Consider the following 18,967-nt stretch of genomic DNA (forward strand, 5'->3'; position numbering starts at 1 on the left):
ATAAAATAACTAGTTTCACCAATTTGACAGTATCCATTGTAGTACCATTGTATTATGAATTAGTCTTAATGTATTAGCATTCTGCATTCAGTGTCAGATTAATGAAGACACAGATAGATGGTCAGATAACTCAGAGGGTACTTGGTGGAAAAAGTGATGAGAAACCCTGATCTATAGGCGGAGAAATATACCAGACCTCTCTCAACTTTGGAATATTAGCCAGTAGAGCAAAGGGACAAGCAGAAGAGGTAAAATACTAGGCGAACTTTCCTCCTCAACTATGCTTTCACACTTTCCAACACGTTTCTCAAAACTTTTCCGGGGAGTAAAAATATCATAATAAAGTTTCGAGCGCAATAAAGAGCCAAGCGAGAAGAGCTGGAAATTCATTGGATGATACCGTGAGCTCAAATTTCCAATAGAGAAAATGCCTGTCAATTTAAGGTCTTATTTCAGTGAGATTCATCCGCATAGTTTTCCCAATATGCCTCAAGCTTGTCTGGGGAATTTTATGAGTCTGTCTAGCACTCTCAGTCTGCTCGCAATATTGCACAGTATATGCAATCAGATTATAATTAGACTTTTGTCCAACACATATATAAGAAAGTTACTCTGATAAGACAGTTGAAATTATCATGGAACAAGACTCCTCGGTGTTGTATGAAAGCTGGCATTATTGTATGCTTGTACACTCGTATACCGGTTTAGCCAATGTCTTTGTGTATATACGTGTTGAAAAAGCGTTCGGAACAAAGTGATGAAGGAAATAAGACAATGCTTTATGAATAGTGGGTGGTGAACAGAATTCCTTTCTGAGTGAATAAATGGCGTAATGTACATAAAGTGAAAGCATGTGAGAGAGACATATTTGTAGCATTTATGAACCTGTGGCGCGAGCGCGCGCGGGCACGCACGCGCGCGCACGCACACACACACACACACACACACACACACACACACACACACACACACACACTTACAATAATGACGCGTCAATGGAATTCAGTCAACGCGTTTCACGAAAAGCCATCCCATATTAATTGAAACAAACCCTTTTCTGTATCCTCCCACTTTCTCGATACTCACATCAAAGCCAAAGGTGGCTGTTGTGTATATGTACGCAACGACTTATCTTGCTTTCGTGTTCCTGAACTTGATTCTTCTGAATTCTCTACTCTCTGGCTTCGGTTTTCCTGTCATTCCCTGACTAAATGTATCTGCGCTGTTTACTTCTCTCCTAATTCTACAGACTATCAAAAATTCTTCGACTATCTTACTTCTACGATGGAACACATTCTATCCATTTCTCCTTTCTCCGAAATCTCCATTGTAGGAGATTTTAATGGTCACCACCACCTTTGGCTCTCTCCTCCCTTCACTGATCCACCTGGTGAACAAGCCTACATCTTTTCTATTCTTAATGACCCAGAGCAGCTTGTACAGCACCCTACCCGTATCCCTGACCGCCTTCGAGAGAGCTTCATCATACTTGATATTCCATACAACTAATCCTTCTGCTTAACCTGTTAATCTTTCTTCTCCACTGGGCTCCTCCAAACACAACCTTATTACCTTAACCTGTCCTATTGCTCCGGTAAGGCCTGTGGACCCCAAAGAAACATAGTAGTAGTAGTAGTTGTTCTCTAGGCAGTCTGGCCGAACAGCCCCGAGTCCCTTAGGAAGGCCATGGCCGAGACCGGGCTTTCCCACAGAGCTCTCAAGGAGTTTACGTTGTGTTGTTGGCGTAGTGCTATGCAGTCTTCCATGATGTGCTTAATAGTACCGGGTGCTGTGTTACATCCTGGACAGGCATCAGCGACGGAGTCATCCATCCTCTTCTGGTAACTTAAGAGGGCTGGATGGTGCCCACATCTCAGCCTGGCCAGGTGGACCCTGTCCTCACGAGGGAGATAGGATTCAGAGGGGTGGATGTCAGAAGGCCGTGCATGCAGCTGTGTGTTGTCTTTAAGTGACTGAATGGAGCGGCAAGTGATCTGAGTGTGGATATGCTTCTGGAAGATGGTCTGAGGTGCGTGAGGGGGGACAGATGACAGTCTTTGTGTATGATATCGTGTGCTGGGTGTTGTTTTGATGTTCCTTGGTGTGGGTGAATGTGCTGCCATGTAATGTAGTGGATGTTGTGGGTTTATGGAGGCTGCAGCAAGAATCTGGGTGCCTCTCATGTCTAGGTGATCCTTGACCTAGGGGACTTTGTTTTCTTGATGTAGGTGGTCTGTGGGTGTAGTATCTGTGCAGCCTGTGATTATTTTTAGGGCCTTGTTCTGTATGGTCTGTAGAGTGTTGTAGATTTTTTTTGGTGAGGTTAGAAGCCCAGGCAGGGCTTGCATAATTCATCACTGAACGTATGTATTGTTTGTATACTGTGGTGGTGGTTTCTTTGTTGTGTCCGAATGTTGTATGGGCGAGTGACCTTAAGGCATTGAGTCTTGGTGTTATTTTATTTTTAATGTTTGTGATGTGTTGTTTAAATGACATTGATGTATTGTATGTTACACCAAGGCTTTTGGGAGTGTGTGTGTGTGTGGTAGGGGAGTGTTGTTTATGGTGAGGTGTGGGATGTGACTGTGTTCTGCTGTCCAGTTTGTGAGAAGGTTCACTGTAGATTTGGCTGGGGCTATTTTGAGCCTGTTTGTGGTGAACCATTCGTGTAGTGTGTTTAGGTAAGGTTGGAGGATGTGTGCAGCTCTGTTTGCGTTTTGGTGTGTACATGTAAGAGTTATTTCATCTGCATAGGAAGCTATGTGTATCTGTGGTGTGTGGGGTGTGGGTACGTCGTGCATGTATAGGTTAAAGAGTGTAGGACACAAAACAGATCCTTCGGGGACGCCATTTGTGAAGTTTCTAATGTTAGAAGACTGACCGGCAAATGTTACGTGAGCACATCTGCCTGCTAAGTAGTTTGCCAGCCATCTTTTTGTGTTATTGTGCATATTTGTGATGAGTATTTTGTGATGTTGTGGCGGAAGATGGCATCAAAGGCTTTGCTGATGTCCAGTGTGACTAGGAGTTTTCTGTGTTGTGGTCTAGCTGAATACATGCCATCAAAAACTCCCTGTGTAAGGTCTGTAAGAAGTGTTTGTGGAGTGTAGTGGCCTAAAGCCATGTTGGGATTGGGCTAGGGGAATGTGAGGTGTGACTAGATGTAGTACCAGTTGTTCAGTGACTTTAGAGGGGGTGCAGAGGAGTGTGATGGGGCGGTGTGAAAAAGGTAAAGTGGGGTCTTTGTTAGGTTTAGGGATAGTGATGATAGTGCCATGTTTCCAGGTGTTGGGTATTATGTTGTGTGAGTAGCTGTAGTTTGATTTGATGGTGAATGCTTGTATGCCTTGTTGTCCAAGGTGTTTAAGGTGAATGTTGCTTATGTTGTCTGGTCCACAGGCAGATGAGTGCTTAAGGTTGCTAATGATGTGCTTCGTCTGGTTGTATGTGAAAGGTGCGTAGTCTAGGTCTGTGGGGAACTGTCTCTTACGTCGGATGATACAGCGGTCTTCGCGATGGGGGTTTAGATGGCTGACTTGGGAAAAGTGATTGATGAGAGTGTTTGCTTGTTGTTTGTTTGATGGTATGGGGTCTGTTGTTGTGATGGCAGCATGTGAGTGTATAGTGTTGCTGTTGATGAGTGTAATGCTGTTTAGTGTTTTGTAGAGTTTACTGGTGTTTGTTTTGTGGTCAAGTGTTTGGAGATAATTATTCCAGTTTAGTGTTTGCTGTTCGGATATTTTATTGTTTATTTGAGCGTTGAGTTCTTGTATTTGTTGTACGGTGCCTTGTGTATGGGGTGTTGGGGAGTGTCGCAGTGTGTCCCACTGACTGATGAGGCACTTTGGAGCTGTGGATTGGGAGGCTCTCAGGCAGTACTTCTTTGATTATCTCTGGAATGATTATTGCTTCCATGGCAGGGAGCCATCTGAGTGTGCCATGCACATGATGGAGGTTATTCTCACGGGCATGGAAGCATACATTCCCTCCTCATATCCTTTTACCAATCCAAGGGAGCCTTGGTTTAATCACGCTTGTTCTAATGCTGTCCACAACAAGGCAAGGGCCTGTAAAAGGTACTAGAACCAACCCACCCCCGAATCACATATTTTCTATGTTTCTGCCCGGGACCATGCTAAGTCTGTTTAATCCGTACTAAATGCTTTCAATTCTCCAACTCGAATTCTTCCCACTCCTTGTGGCACATAGACAAAAACTTTCCTAACAACTTTACCTCATCATCCTTTCCTTCTCTTTTCTACTTTGATGGTTCTGTAGTCATTTCTTCACTGATAAAGCAGATATCTTCACTCACACTTTCTCCTCCAGTTCCACCTTAGACGATTCTGGTGCAGTTCCTCCAACACCTCCCCCTGCTGACTTCCTCATGCCTGACATTAATATTTCTTCAGCTGATGCATTTTGTGCCATTATTGGCCTCAATACTAACAAAGCATATAGGCCTAATGGGGTCCCTCATGTTGTCCTCAAGATCTGTGCTTCTGTGCTTACACCCTGCCTAGGTAAACTCTTTCGCCTTTGTCCATCAACTTGTACCTTTCCTTCTTGCTGGAAGTTTGCTCTCATTCAGCCAGTCCCAAAGAAGGGAGACCATTCCCAACCTTCTAACTATCGCCCAATCGCTTTAATATCCTATGTCTCAAAAGTTCTTGAGTCTATTCTAAACAGAAAAATTTTAAAGCATTTTTCCTATCACAACCTTTCTGATTGTCAGTATGGGTTCCGTCAGGGACGCTCCACTGGCGATCTTCTCACCTACCTTTCAGACTCCTGGTCATCCTCCTTTCGGGAGGCGAAAGCTTTGCCACTGCACTTGACATCTCGAAGGCTTTCGATTGAGTCTGGCATAAATCTTTAATTTCCAAACTGTCCTCTTACGGTTTCTGTCCCTCTATCTGTGCCTTCATCTCTAGCTTCCTTTCTGGTCGTTCTATAGCAGCTGTTGTAGACGCCCATCGTTCTTCTCCTAGATCTGTCAACAGTGATGTTCCTCAGGGGTCTGTCCTATCACCGACTCTCTTCCTTTTATTCATCAATGTCCTTCTAAGCTGTACATCTAATCCTATCCACTCGTACGCTGATGATTCCACTCTTCATCTTTCCATTTGGTTCCCACAACGTCCATCTCAGCGGTTCCTTCAACAAGCAAGGGTTGAGGCTATGGCACACCTAATGTCGGACTTCGCTCGTGTCTCTGCCTGGCGTAAAAATAATCTTGTTTTTAATGCATTGAAGACTCAGTTTTTACCCTATCAACCCGACAAAATCTTCCACAGGAGTACCCACTAATGTTTAATAATATCCAGCTCAGTCCTACATCATCCTTGAACATCCTTGGCATTTCATTCACTCGGGACTAATCTTGGAAAGATCATATTACATCTCTTGTAAAATCTGCTTCCAAGAGATTGGGTGTGCTAAGCCGACTCCGTACCTTCTTTACCCATGCACAGTTGTTGACTTTATACACTGGTCTTATTCGCCCCTGTGTAGAGTACAACTCTCATGTGTGGGGAGGCTCCCCACATACAGCTTTTCTCAATAGGGTGGAGTCATAGGCTTTTCGTCTCATTAACTCTCCTCCTCTTACTGGCTCACTTCAATCTCTATCTCTTCGCCACACTGTTGCATCTTTATCTCTTTTCTGTCGCTACTTCAATGGTCACTTCTCCTCTGAACTGTCTTCTTGCATCCCTCCACCCCTACGATGGGTGCGTAACACCTGTCTAGCAACAAACTCTTATCTCTTTTCTGTTCACCTCTCTAATGCAAGATTTAACCGTTACTCCCAGTCATTCATTTATGCAACAGATCAACTCTGGAACTGTCTCCCTCTGTCATTGTTTCCTACTTCCTATGATCTCCAGTCTTTCAAACGCAGTGTGTCCAGGCATCTCGAAATGAATGGATTTTGAATTTGGCTCTCTTTTCTATTGTTTTTGTTTTTCCCTTGCAAGGAACGGTTTGCGGGACCCTGGCCTTTGGGTCCTTTTTCCTTGCATTAAAAAAAAAAAAAAAAAAAAAAGCATTCGGAGTCCGAATGTTAATCGCCCTCCAAAATATGTTGTTGTTTAAGGTATAAGCTAAATACAAATCAAATTTGAAGACGAGAAACTTTGGCAACAGATACATCCACACACACACACACACACACACACACACACACACACACACACACACACACACACACACACACAAGTACACCTACAAACAGATACACACATACTTATGCACACACACACACACACACACACACACACACACACACACACACACACACACACACACACACACACACACACACACACACACACACACACACACACACACACACACACACATACACACACACACACACATGAACACCTACAAACACATACTCACATACTTATGCACACACACACACACACACACACACACATATATATATATATATATATATATATATATATATATATATATATATATATAGTATAATGTGACGAAAGAAAACTATTAAAGACTGTAGATTTCAAAGCCGCGTTTTTGTCGTCCAAGCTGACGGATCGGATTCGAGACTTTCTTCGGTGAAACAAAGCTGCCCCGTTTTTGTCGGCCAAAGTGATACGAAGGCGGACCAAACGTTTGTCATCGAAACCAAGACCGTCTTCGTATCTCTCCCAAGCGTGGTCGGGAGCAGTCTTGGTGTAGCTTGGGGAGAGTGAGACTGGCCAGCAAGGACACTTAAATGTTAAATATCCTGAAATTAGCACTATGTACATAAAATTAAGGTGCAACTGGCTAATATTAACGACATATAGAGCCAGTTCAGCACCAATAACGGCTACATGTACTGTAAGTTTCATATTCGTCAGAAGATCTTCTTCGGCGAACCCCTCTGTTTACTTTGCTATTGGCAGGTAACTTTTCAGTTCTACGTATCCTGGGCTGTTTTTGCGGACAGAAACCAAGCGCCCCAAGACGCGCTTCGAATCCCAAGCTCCAGCTTGGACGACAAAAACACAACTTAAGATGTCAGCTAAGCAAGTACAAAGTGAGATGGATGGTTCATTAGTGATACTGAGGTAAGACAAAGGTGTGTGTGTGTGTGTGTGTGTGTGTGTGTGTGTGTGTGTGTGTGTGTGTGCGCGCGCGCGCAGCAGACTAATGATCCGAGCCCAGTCTCTGACCATCCCTGCAAGAAAAAAATATATATCATGCAACATTACTTAAGGAAGAAAAATCGCTTAGAGAATGCGACACCCAAACCCACCAACTGGTGTAAATGCTGAATTTTGGCTTCACCCTGTGACCGTGACCTCTGACTGTTTACTCCCAAACCTGAGTAACTTCATTCCTGCCTAACCCTTATCCCTTCTACCAACATTAGTTCAAATTACATCAATTTTTTTTTTAGTTGATTTTACTCAGTGGCATTTAACATTTCTCTCTGACTGATTATTCCTAAAATCATTTTATTCCTCCCTTATCTTCAGCCCTATAAAAAAAAATATATATTAATCGGAGAATGAAGTGGACCTTACCATGCGACTTTGACATTTGACATCATTTAAAAATAGATCAACCTCACAGGTGGTCCTCAAGTCTTCAACGAATTATCGTCCAGGTCAGGTCAAAACTATTTTAGTAATTTTGTTCATACTAAATTTGGCTCAGATCAGATCAAAAGTATCTGAGATGACCTTGCCGTGCAATTTAGACTTTTATCCTTTCCCTGTGACACTGACCTGTGGCTGATTGTTCTCAAAATTGGATGCATTTATTCTTGCCTAATTGCTAACCTTTTCAGAGTTAGTCTGAATCGGATATAAATTTTAAGTTGACGTCGTCCTGTCACCTTGACCTTTAATCTATTGTTAAAAAAAACAACAACAACAGGGAGTGTACTCCTTACCTGTCCTTCAGTTCTTTCAACCAGTCCGGTTATAATTGGATTAAAACTGCTAAAACTCTTTTATTAACGCCCACACACACTTTGAACTTTGACCTTGAGGTGTGATTATCCTCAAAAGTGCAACCTTTCATTCACGCCTGACCCTGAACCCTTCCTCTAAGTTTAGTCAAAACTGGATGAAAACTGTTGAAGTTGGTTTTGATAGGTCAGCCATCCACTCTTCTTTGCTAGATCAGCTTTTGATCTAGACTTGTGAACTGAGAATCTCAAAAACAGTTTCCTCAGCGGCGGCCTCTCAACCCTTCCATCACGTTTGGTTAAAATCGGATGAAAACTAATCGAGTTTTGTTTACACACACACACACACACACTCTCTCTCTCTCTCTCTCTCTCTCTCTCTCTCCAGTCTAATCGTAACATCCGCTCTCACTTCGCAAGCGCGGATGTAATGGAAATTTGAGATGGTGTGTTTACGGAACTAACATAAACCAAAGCTAACTAGACCAAACAAACAAAAAAAGTGAAAAAGCTACAATCCCCAGATCTAACCATGGCATCCTTTGGGTCTAATCTTGGCATCCATTGGTTCTAACTTTGCCAACATTAGACAAGATTATCTGGGCACACTGCACATATGAAATTTAAAAATCTAATCTGTCTAAGATAGCGACGTCTCTTGTTTCTGGCAGCCTTCAAGACAAAGGTGTGTGTGTGTGTGGCCCTTAACTTGGCATCCTTTGGTCCTTTACTTAGCATTCTTTGAACTTAGCTTTGGCGACATTAAATTCTTTTATCTGGACACATTACACAAACCAAACATAACAGCGTATCCCTGGGTAAGAACGCCAATCCGAAAGTGACCGATCATTTTGTATGCGGTTTGCTTAAAGCACACACACACACACGCACACACAGCAATGTCGTGTCAACATGCACTTCATTGATCCTGTTATACTCACCCCCTCCCCTGTATGTAACGAAATTCCTCCAAGGCTAGGGGACTAGTGAACTGTGGGGAAGTACCCGTACTGCTAGGGACGACACCACAGAGCTGCTGTTGAGGAATGAAGGCTGCATTCGCCTCCTGCCTCCGATACACTGGAACTGTTGCAGAAAAGGATAGTCCTGACCTTTGATTCCGTGGCTGATACTGCTGCTGGTTAGGGTACTTGTTGTACCGCTTCCACTCAGGTTTCTGAGTGTTTTGCCCCTGGTCCTTCTTCTGCGGTTTGTTTGGACCTTGGCCATTATTCTGAGAAAGGCCTTGTTGCTGGGGTTCAGTCTGAGATGGTTTCCCAGATTTGTCAGCTTTCCTGTTCCAGGTGTATTGCTTACGAGTTTGATACCCGTACTCATTGAAGAATCCATCAGCCTTCTCCACCATTTGGCTGGCATCTCTTACATGGCAGATCTGAAGCTGAGCCATAAGCTCAGCAGGCCACGACTTTTCTAGCTGCGTGTGCAGCATAAGGTCAATAATTATCCCCTCACGAGTGGAAGGAGTTTCATCTTTCTCCATCGACTCATCTAAGTAAGCAGTAAGCCGACTGAACGGCAGTCTCTTTTTCTTGTAAACGTGCCCTCATAAACTGCCTCTTGGCGTCGTCAACTGTGAGACCGTACGCTTTAACGAGTGCGGCCTTCATCATCTCATATGTGAGATTGTCTCCACGATTTCTGTGGAGAATATCGAGGGCAGGGCCCTCAAACAAGCTAAGAAACTGGAGCCGCTTAGCTGCCTCATCCAGATGGTACAGCTGAGCCATGTCTTCGAAACGAGCTATGAATGGCTCGAGTCGCTCGCCTTCCTTGTATGAAGGAAGCTTGATGCGTGGGGTCCCCCAGAACATGTGCAGGGAGAGCGCTCGTGGGGCTTGGGTTAGCTGCACCAGATGTGTCTGAAGCCAAGGAGTTTCGCTTGAGCTTCAGCATCTCAAGTTCATGTTTCTCACGTGCCTCACGCTCGGCCACGTTCGTATTCTCGTTCTCTCTCTCGTTGTTCTCGCTCGTGTTCGCGTTGCCCTCGCTCGTGTTCGCGTTGCTCTCGCTCGTATTCACGTTCTCTTTCGCGTTGTTCTAACTCGTATTCACGTTGTTTTTGCTCGTGTTGACGTTCTCTCTCGCGTTCCTCGCGCTGTTCTCGCTCATGTTCGCGTTGTTCTCGCTCATATTCGCGTTGAATTCTACGCTCTTCACGAGCATCATTCTCACGATGCTGCTTGTAACTAAACCGAGAGAGGACATAGTCCTTTATTTGTTCGGGGTCGCTAAGCCCCATATCTTTGGCTTCCTGTACATAGATATTAGTAGTCATGATGCTAACTCAACTAAGGCTGAGTGGGCTAAAGACTCAGTACTGACTGCTATTTTGCAGAGAAATGCCAATAATCAAAAGTAAAGAATATAGGCACAGGTTGGTGGTGACCAGTTTTATCTAATTAAACTGGTAAAGAAAGAAAATTTAAAAAGGAAGCAACTGACTGGGAAACTGTTACGTAAAAGTAATAGAAATAAATCAATAACCACCAGTAAGATAGTGCCTATAGACTTTAATGATAAATACCTAAGTGAGAGTGAGTGAGTATTACCTCGTTAATAACTTTAGAGCTAGGAGTTAATATCCTGGAATGAGGTCGCATGTCACTGGGGGAAGTGAATTTATATACCAAAAATAATGCTTAAAAATGCTTGAAAATAGAGACAAGGAATTGACCTGTGAAAATCAAGCAGTAAGTTTTACTTTACACAGGCTTACTTCGCCGATTCTCTAAGGATGAGAATTTATAAACTTTCTCAACAGTACACAGCAAAAACTAATTAGTCACGCATGCTGTTTGTTAGTACTGTTAGCCTCTTGAGAAAGTGACTCCACCCCTGACAATCAGTAACTAATGCTATTAATGATAAACAGATTCTTGCCGGTGCATTAACTCCTGGCTGGCACAACGGATTTAAGCTTGATACAAAAGAACTGACCTAAGTACCAGTAATGAATAATGTAAAGCGTTTGTGCAAACTAGGAGTGGCAACTAAAATAAGCTTAAAGTGGAGAAATAAAACACGAGTTTAACTACATTAAGCTCAAAGAAAAAAGAACCATAAATTTATTAATTACAATGAAATAAATTTACGTTACATGTCTCAAAAATGAATTCAAAATAACAAGGAGAATACACTCACTCGCTCATTCAAAAGCTAAACATTTAAACCTAGAAAAAACGAAAAGAAATACTGGTCAGTGGAGGGGAGCTGAGCGAAATGAACTGGGCACTTGTGCAGGATATCAGATGCTGCAATTCGCTAAACCCTCTTCGCCAATTCACCGTCTAGGTGGAGATTTCAGGAACTCGCTGTACAACGGTGGTGCTGCATTACACTGGGCACAAACGACCCTACTCTCGCGACGATCCAAACATGACTAACTTCAAACTATGAAAAAGGCAGGGTCTGGCCGTATTTGCCGGAAGTAGGGCGTGGCCTAGCTTCAACGGTTAACGGAGAGAAAGTGAGCTATATTCACTCACAATAAATCACTCAGTGAAGGCACTAACGTCGTGCATAAGAATGATCACTTGTGAAACAGTGAAAAATGTTCTTAAAACCATCCGATCGGAGTAAATACGAGGACGGTTGAACTGAGTGATGTCCAGTGGGAATTCCAGTATAGTTCATGGTTTTCCCACTTAGGTACTATGTCACGAATTTATAAATATGCTCGCGCGAATTCGTGACAAAGGCGGCGTAGCCAAGAGTTGGCCATTTTGTCAGTGACCAACCCTGAAATATGCTTGGCCACCCTCGAGGAAAACCCGCAACCCATCTAAGGAGTTCTCCTAAGGACTCCTCATGGTCAGGCTTTGCCACCCTCTGGGACCGCCATAATTTAAGTCCCGGCTATGCCCTTTATTTACTCTATTCATCATAATTTCTTATTTCTATGGTTTCAGTAATAGCCTTGGCTTTACTGATGTGCCTATATTTACTAAACAAAATATTCCTCCACCCTTAAGCAATAGTCTGCCATCAGGCTTTGTCCCAGGATTTGAATTAACTAAAGTGTCTCAAGGAGTCCATTAATAAAAAGTAGAAAAATCCTTTGCAGTGAAGTAGCGTGGACTCTCAGCGTTGATCATCAAATGAGGAAAAGCACCAAATGCGGAGAAGGAACCCAGGACGTATTCAGCGTTTCGTGGTCTCAGGCGAAACTGAATAAATCCTGAGTCTTTTCTCTGGATCTGGTGATTTTCCTCCAGACTATTACAGCCAACACAGTTTCATTTTCGGTTGGCTAGCAGACTTCATTTTACATTTAGTAAAATAAAAAAGCCAATATCTAATAATCCAACACCAGACCCCCATGTTTTTAAGCATTTGTTATGTGAGGTACTGACTGGTCTTTCAGCAGACACTCTCAGAATTTGGGGGAAAATTCACTCAAATCCGCTTTCAATCCTCCGTCTCTCAAAAACTTACATATTTTGATTTGGTGCATTTAAAACGAAATACAGGTGCATAGCCATTCCTCAGGGCGTAAATACTGCCATTCTTTCCCACTTCTTTCCATATTTCATTGGTACTCTATTAAAAAAAAAACGGGGGACGTTGCTGCCAATCTTTACTAATTAAGTGGTACGCTAACCTTGTCCGAGAAGGAGCGTTTTTTGGTTCTAACCTTTTTATTCTTCGGTCCTAAGTTTTGTATCCTTTGGACCGAAATGTTATGTAGCTTTTAGTCAATAGATTGTGGATGTCAGAAAGTGGAAGAATATCCTCTTTTCTAATTTTCACAGACTCGTTCTTCATGTCTGCCTTTTGCTGTGTTTTCCAATTCCAAAGCACTTCCCATTGTACATTAGCTGAAATTTAAGATTGTTGGGCTACTTCATTACATGCAATTTCTCTATCTTTAAGAAATATAAATACTGAGTCATTATTATCACATTCTGGTTTTATAAAAGGCATAATGTAAGGTACGAATAATTTAGCCCGGATAATTACAGTAGCGTCACCCTGTTTGGAAATTTTAAAATGTGGAGGCGATGATTTTGGTGATGAATGGTTGATGGGTGAATGATACATGCCCACCGACACCAACCCAGTGTATTAATTTCATACTCTCATTATAAGTATGGTATCGTATATTAATGAAGTATATGTACAACAGCAGTGCCAAATAGAGCCCTTACTTACATAATGCAATCGTCTTTTTTTTTTAATGACAGCGTAATAAATGGAAAGAAGTTCAAGACTATGTTAATATTCACGTATGCAGACATGTGCAAGCTCCACTCGAAGTCAGACAAAATTTCAAGAGGACAGTAATACCTCCACCACTTACGGGATTAAGGCGTCTGGCAATAGATTGATAGATAGAGAGAGAGATTGTAATACCTCATTTCAAGGTTCGATATTCGCACTGTACCTCTGCTTATGTGTCTACATTTTTGTTAATTGATCGCTAAAACTACCCTGTCGATACACTGACCCACAGGAGCAAACTCGAAACAGAAACTTCAAGCCACACGCCACAACCACAACGTGTATTCCACACAACTGCAACAGAAAATGTTTGGAAGCTGTTCTTACAGTTAAGTCTCTCTCTCTCTCTCTCTCTCTCTCTCTCTCTCTCTCTCTCTCTCTCTATCTAACACACACACACACACACACACACACACACACACACACACACACACACACACACACACACACACACACAACGCATTTTAATCATGTAAATATTCACGAAGCTCTAAGTTGTTGTTTTCTGACTATGTCCTTCTTTACTGAGGAACGTTTATGGCAACGACCGTACACACATCCACCCTGTTTTGATGAAAGTGTGGCGTGAATTTGGCTGCCACATCAACCCCATTCCATGTGTTTCATACCTTTGAAGGGAAAATCTGTCGCAATAAGGCAAAAGCTGAATGTAGGAGGAAATATTGTGTGTGTGTGTATGTGTGTGTGTGTGTGTGTGTGTGTGTGTGAGAGAGAGAGAGAGAGAGAGAGAGAGAGACCTAACCCCCCTTGAGAGCCAACAAACATTCCTCCTGGACCTTCAAATCTGAAGTTATGTCCACTCCCTGACGACGTGGGGAGAGAGAGAGAGAGAGAGAGAGAGAGAGAGAGAGAGAGAGTAAAGGCTAAATTGTTACTAAAATATACAAATGCAAACCGGCCTTAAGGTTCTTTTATTTATTGATTCAACGTTAATACAGTACATATATACTTTCATCACATCTGTTTAATAATAAGGTCCCTGCCATGCTATTACTCCACACACTGTAATGTTTGAATAGTTGGGATGGTAGTCTAGGGTTTATTGTGCTTGCGAGGATGGTTGTGGGTGCATTGGTGGTGGTTTGGTGGAATCGGTGGACAGGCTTGGGATGAGGGAGATTGTCACGCAGTACCTCAGTGTGAGCTATTTTATTTTTTATATCAGGAAAAAGGAATCAAAGGCCAGGAGCTCGCAGTATCAGGAGCCCATTCGAGCACTTGAACCACACCATATGCGGTTCTCACAAGGGGACATTTCGAGCAATAGCAATCGGAAAGACAGTAACAAAAGCAATGAAACTGTTTAAAAGGTGATCACACGAGCCATTCTATCACAGAAAAAAAACAAGAAAAAACAATAACAAGTGAGTGTTGCCATGTGCGTGAAAGACGGATGATCTTCTCTATTAAGCTTTGCTGATACATGTGTAAGTACAGGTATAAAAACATTGTCTATAAACGCCTACGAGGCGGCTGCTAGTCTGATTGTGCTCATGATTATGGAAGAAAAGCTGAATGCTGATAGAAAAGTATGTTGACTCGCAGGTGGATTGTTGGGAGGAGCAGTGAAATTTATTATAAACCAGAGGACCCAAACCATGGGGCAGTAAATACAACTTGGCAAACTGCTGTATTTCCATGCCTTGAGCCTGGTTTCTCCTATTAATTGCAAGACTACCAACGCGAGGAAGTCTGTGACAGTGGACCTTCCTTGAGTGCTGGCGTGCGTCGGAATAGCATGTAAATAAAGGCTAGCCAGACCAACATGCTACGTATACTACCCGTGTGCTAATAAATTGATGGAATCATTTATCAGTAAAAATTGTAATACACCATATAATGATGAAGTATAAAAATGAGCATTATAGTCTAAGTAAATATAACATATCATGCATTTTACTTCAAGTATTGCCGGAGGTCTGTTCGTGTTTAAACGGACACGACCGTCTGCAAATCCTTCCAAAAGAATTGCTCCAAGAACTTTCCATGTTTGAATATGAAATAAAACAGCATTTCGAGAAGCAAAAATTGCTCGAAAATACCTCGTTTGATTGTGGGTTTATAGAGTGGGTCAATATGGCTTTTCTGTCTGACTCTGGTTATTGTCATGATAAGGTATATTGTGACTCTGAAGTGGGTCGTTATATGTATTTCATATTTAGGTATTATTTTGGAATTATACCTAACTAATGCAGTCTGAAATCAATATGTTTATCATTACCTCCGCCAACGAATTTGGAGGAGGTTATGAATTCACCTATTTGTCTGTCTGTCTGTTTGTCCACACAATATCTCCAAAAGTTTTCAATGAATTTCAGTGAAATTTTGTGGAAGGTTGGGCCATGGGCAAAGAACGAACTGACTAAATTTTTGGGCTGATCTGGATCCGGATAGTGCAGTTTTATTGGCGGTGGTATGCTCTCTCTGAAGGATTTCTAGTTTAGTTTATATAATATAAATCCCGCCTCATATGCACTTTTTAGTACTCAATAAATAAGGACGGGAGGACTGTGGCTCCGTCCTCTATCGCAGCTACGTTAAAATTGCGTTACGCTGGGTGAAGTTATTTTTATTGCATTAATTTACTTATTTATTGATTTTGGTCAGGTTACAGTAGGTTAGTTCATTTTCACGCCGATGCGATAATGACGGAGATAGAAGCTGGTGAATCTCCCCCCCCCCCACATCTCTTTATATCTAAGTATGTAACATGGCATTTGCTTCGGTTGCTTACAGAAGAAGAAATGTTTAGAAGTGCTTGAGTAATGAGCATATTAATTCCGTGTCCGTTAGTTGGGTGTAATTCCAGAAATTTACCAATATCTAAGTGGATAATATGCACACGAGTTACTTAAGATGGACAGGATAAGAAGGGATTTGTGAAAGATGTGAAGAAGGAAAGTCAAGTAGTCAAAAGCTAATGTTTGTCCTTAGGTGTATGGTCACACTGAGAAACTGGGTGGGAACAGAGTTAAAGGTTAAAGGGTATGAGTGAGCCTGAGGTATAAGGAGGAAAGGAAATTTAAAAATATGAGAGATCCATAATAGTAAATGAATATGTCGATAAAAGGGATGTGAACGACAAGGACGTAAAATAACGAATGATGGAAATGAATGGATGTAGTTTAAATGGATCTGAACCTAACAAAAGATCTCACATTATTTTTTTTTCTTGCTTGGCGGTTGACGGAATGATCAATATCCCACAAGCATTATGGAGCACATCGTTTGGTCTGTGAGGCGAAGCCAAGACTTACAAAAGGCTTCAGTGACGGTGAATGGATATTTGTCTCATTTTCCTGGACACTCTGTTGATAGTCCTGTTACTTTTGTGTCGTCCAGTGAAAGACAGTGTTGTTCAGCTGTATGGATCACTTTCTCTTCAGGACCCGTAAATTGCAGCTCCAGTGTGTATGGTAGAGTTTCCCACCCATCCCAGGCGTGTGCAAGCCGGCCGCTAAAACACACACGGTGCCCCGGGACTTGGCTCACTACTAGCCTAATCAAGTGACTCTACTACAGCATATCAACGTGGCTCCAATATTCAACGTTTATAAATCTACTGTTACTGATGACCTTATGGGTAAATTATAAGGGAGACTATTTTCGCCCATGTTATCAGTACATATAACTCATAACATTTGAGAGTTGAGCCCTTATCGATTTTCCTCTCATAATTAACCCTATGATCACCTCTTGGAGCTAGTGTGGCCTGTCCGTGACCTCTTGTATACTCTTGGATATAAATACACTTTGTTCCTGCTTCTGAATCCCTCCCATCTCATGCGATGGTGGGAAATCGGGCAACGATGATGATGATGATGATGATGATGATGATGATGATTTATAAATACCTAAATGCGCTAACTTTCAGCTCTAGTTTCGTTATGAGGCACCTTATCAAAAGCCCTATGAAAATCTAGGAATACTAGCGAGAGAAGAGGGAATGAGCAGGCTGAATGAACAGAGAGAGAGAGAGAGAGAGAGAGAGAGAGAGAGAGAGACTTAGTTTGTGATAAATGAATCATGGAGTAAGAGAGAGGCGATGAGGGCTTAGCTTGTTGATATAAGAGAGAGAGGCTTAGCTTGTGAGGTATGAGAAAGAAGGAAAGCGAGAGAGAGAGAGAGAGAGAGAGAGAGAGAGAGAGAGAGAGAGAGAGAGAGGCTTAGTTTGTGATAAATGAATCATGGAGTAAGAGAGAGGCGATGAGGGCTTAGCTTGTTGATATAAGAGAGAGAGGCTTAGCTTGTGAGGTATGAGAAAGAAGGAAAGCGAGAGAGAGAGAGAGAGAGAGAGAGAGAGAGAGAGAGAGAGAGTGTGTGTGTTTATTTGTGATTGTGTGTGTTCGTGTGTTTGTATTTGTGTGGGAGAGGAGGAAGGGGAAAAGGTAACATGTAAAGGACAGCCCAAGCATTAGCCCACGAATACGTATCGCCCGCCAACATTAAAAAAAAAAAAAAAAAAAAATCATATCTTCACTAAAATGATATATTTGCAGCTTACTTCGGGGAAATCTAATAAGTTCAAGCCACATATCCCGAGATATTGCACACAAAGTTTTGATACAATTTGTCCACATGGATCAGAGATATTTTGGTAACAGACAGGCACATACACAGACACACACAGACACACAAACAGATGCAGGTGATTACATTATCTCCTCGTTAAGCGGGCGATAATAACGATATTGGTACTGATAATTTTTTTATCAAACTCTACGGTGTTACATATCCACGTTTCGCTTACTTGTACCGCCCGCCATCACTAAAAAACTTGACCAGTAATCTTTGCTAAAACAACAAGCCGTGCCAAGGAACAGCAAACCCGTCCCCGGCAGTCATTTTAGTGCTGACGTCTTAACACAACAGGATACCTAGTCAAAGATGTCACATATCAACTATGGTGTAAATCGGATGAAAAGTAACGATATATGTCCATTTAAAATTTTCGGCCCGACCCATCTAACACTGACCCCGTACCGCTAACTGGGAGGTCACTCCCCTGATGTAGTGAGGCATGTTATAGGACTCAGATTTGAAAGATGCACCTTTAAGTTTTGGTTTCACGTCGATACGACGAAATTGAAAGGATTTAAGGCGAAAAAACGATTTTTTTTACTTTTTTTACTTTTTTTCTTTTTTGGCCCTACAGCCTCGGTCTTGGCCCATTTTTGCCCAAAATTTAATCAGGTGATCAGAAGGTCATAGCCTATCATCTCTGTAATTTTGGTCAAAATCGTGTCGGTAGTTTTCGCATAAAGTTGTTAACAGACAGACAAACAGACAAACCTCTTGAAAACAATACCCGTCCCCTAGCCCCTCCGGGGCGGGGACGGGAAATAAAATGGTTGCAATTTATCTCGCCAAAATCTAATCAGCTCAAGCCTCATATCCCGGGATGCTGCCCACGAAGTTTGGATTCAGTTTGCCCACATGATTTTGAGATATTATGGCAACAAACAGACACACACAGAGACACACAGATGCAGGTGGTTACATTGTCGCCTCGCTAGTCGGGCGATAAGTAGAAAAATAATCCTGAAAAACATTTAACTTTAGAAAATTGTGGTAGGTTGAAAGACACTGAACCCAAGGACATGGTGACTTCAAAGACTCTCTCTCTCTCTCTCTCTCTCTCTCTCTCTCTCTCTCTCTCTCTCTCTCTCTCTCTCTCTCTCTCTCTCTCTCTCTCTCTCTCTCTCTCTCTCTCTCTCTCTCATAAACAGGCCTTACTTAAACGTAAAGTAGGTAATCTCTGAACTCATCACT

The 18,967-nt window shown here is 42.3% G+C and overlaps 1 protein-coding gene across 1 annotated transcript in view; it reads left to right on the forward strand.

Annotated features, from left to right (window-relative positions):
• LOC145398722 (putative neural-cadherin 2) overlaps window positions 1-18,967 on the forward strand; it is a 428,971-nt gene that overhangs the window by 868 nt on the left and 409,136 nt on the right. The gene's annotated exons all lie outside the window — the stretch shown is intronic.

The sequence above is a fragment of the Coenobita brevimanus genome, chromosome 46 (assembly GCF_032717465.1).
Source record: "Coenobita brevimanus isolate Jiangsu-jjx chromosome 46, ASM3271746v2, whole genome shotgun sequence".
NCBI lineage: Eukaryota > Metazoa > Arthropoda > Malacostraca > Decapoda > Coenobitidae > Coenobita > Coenobita brevimanus.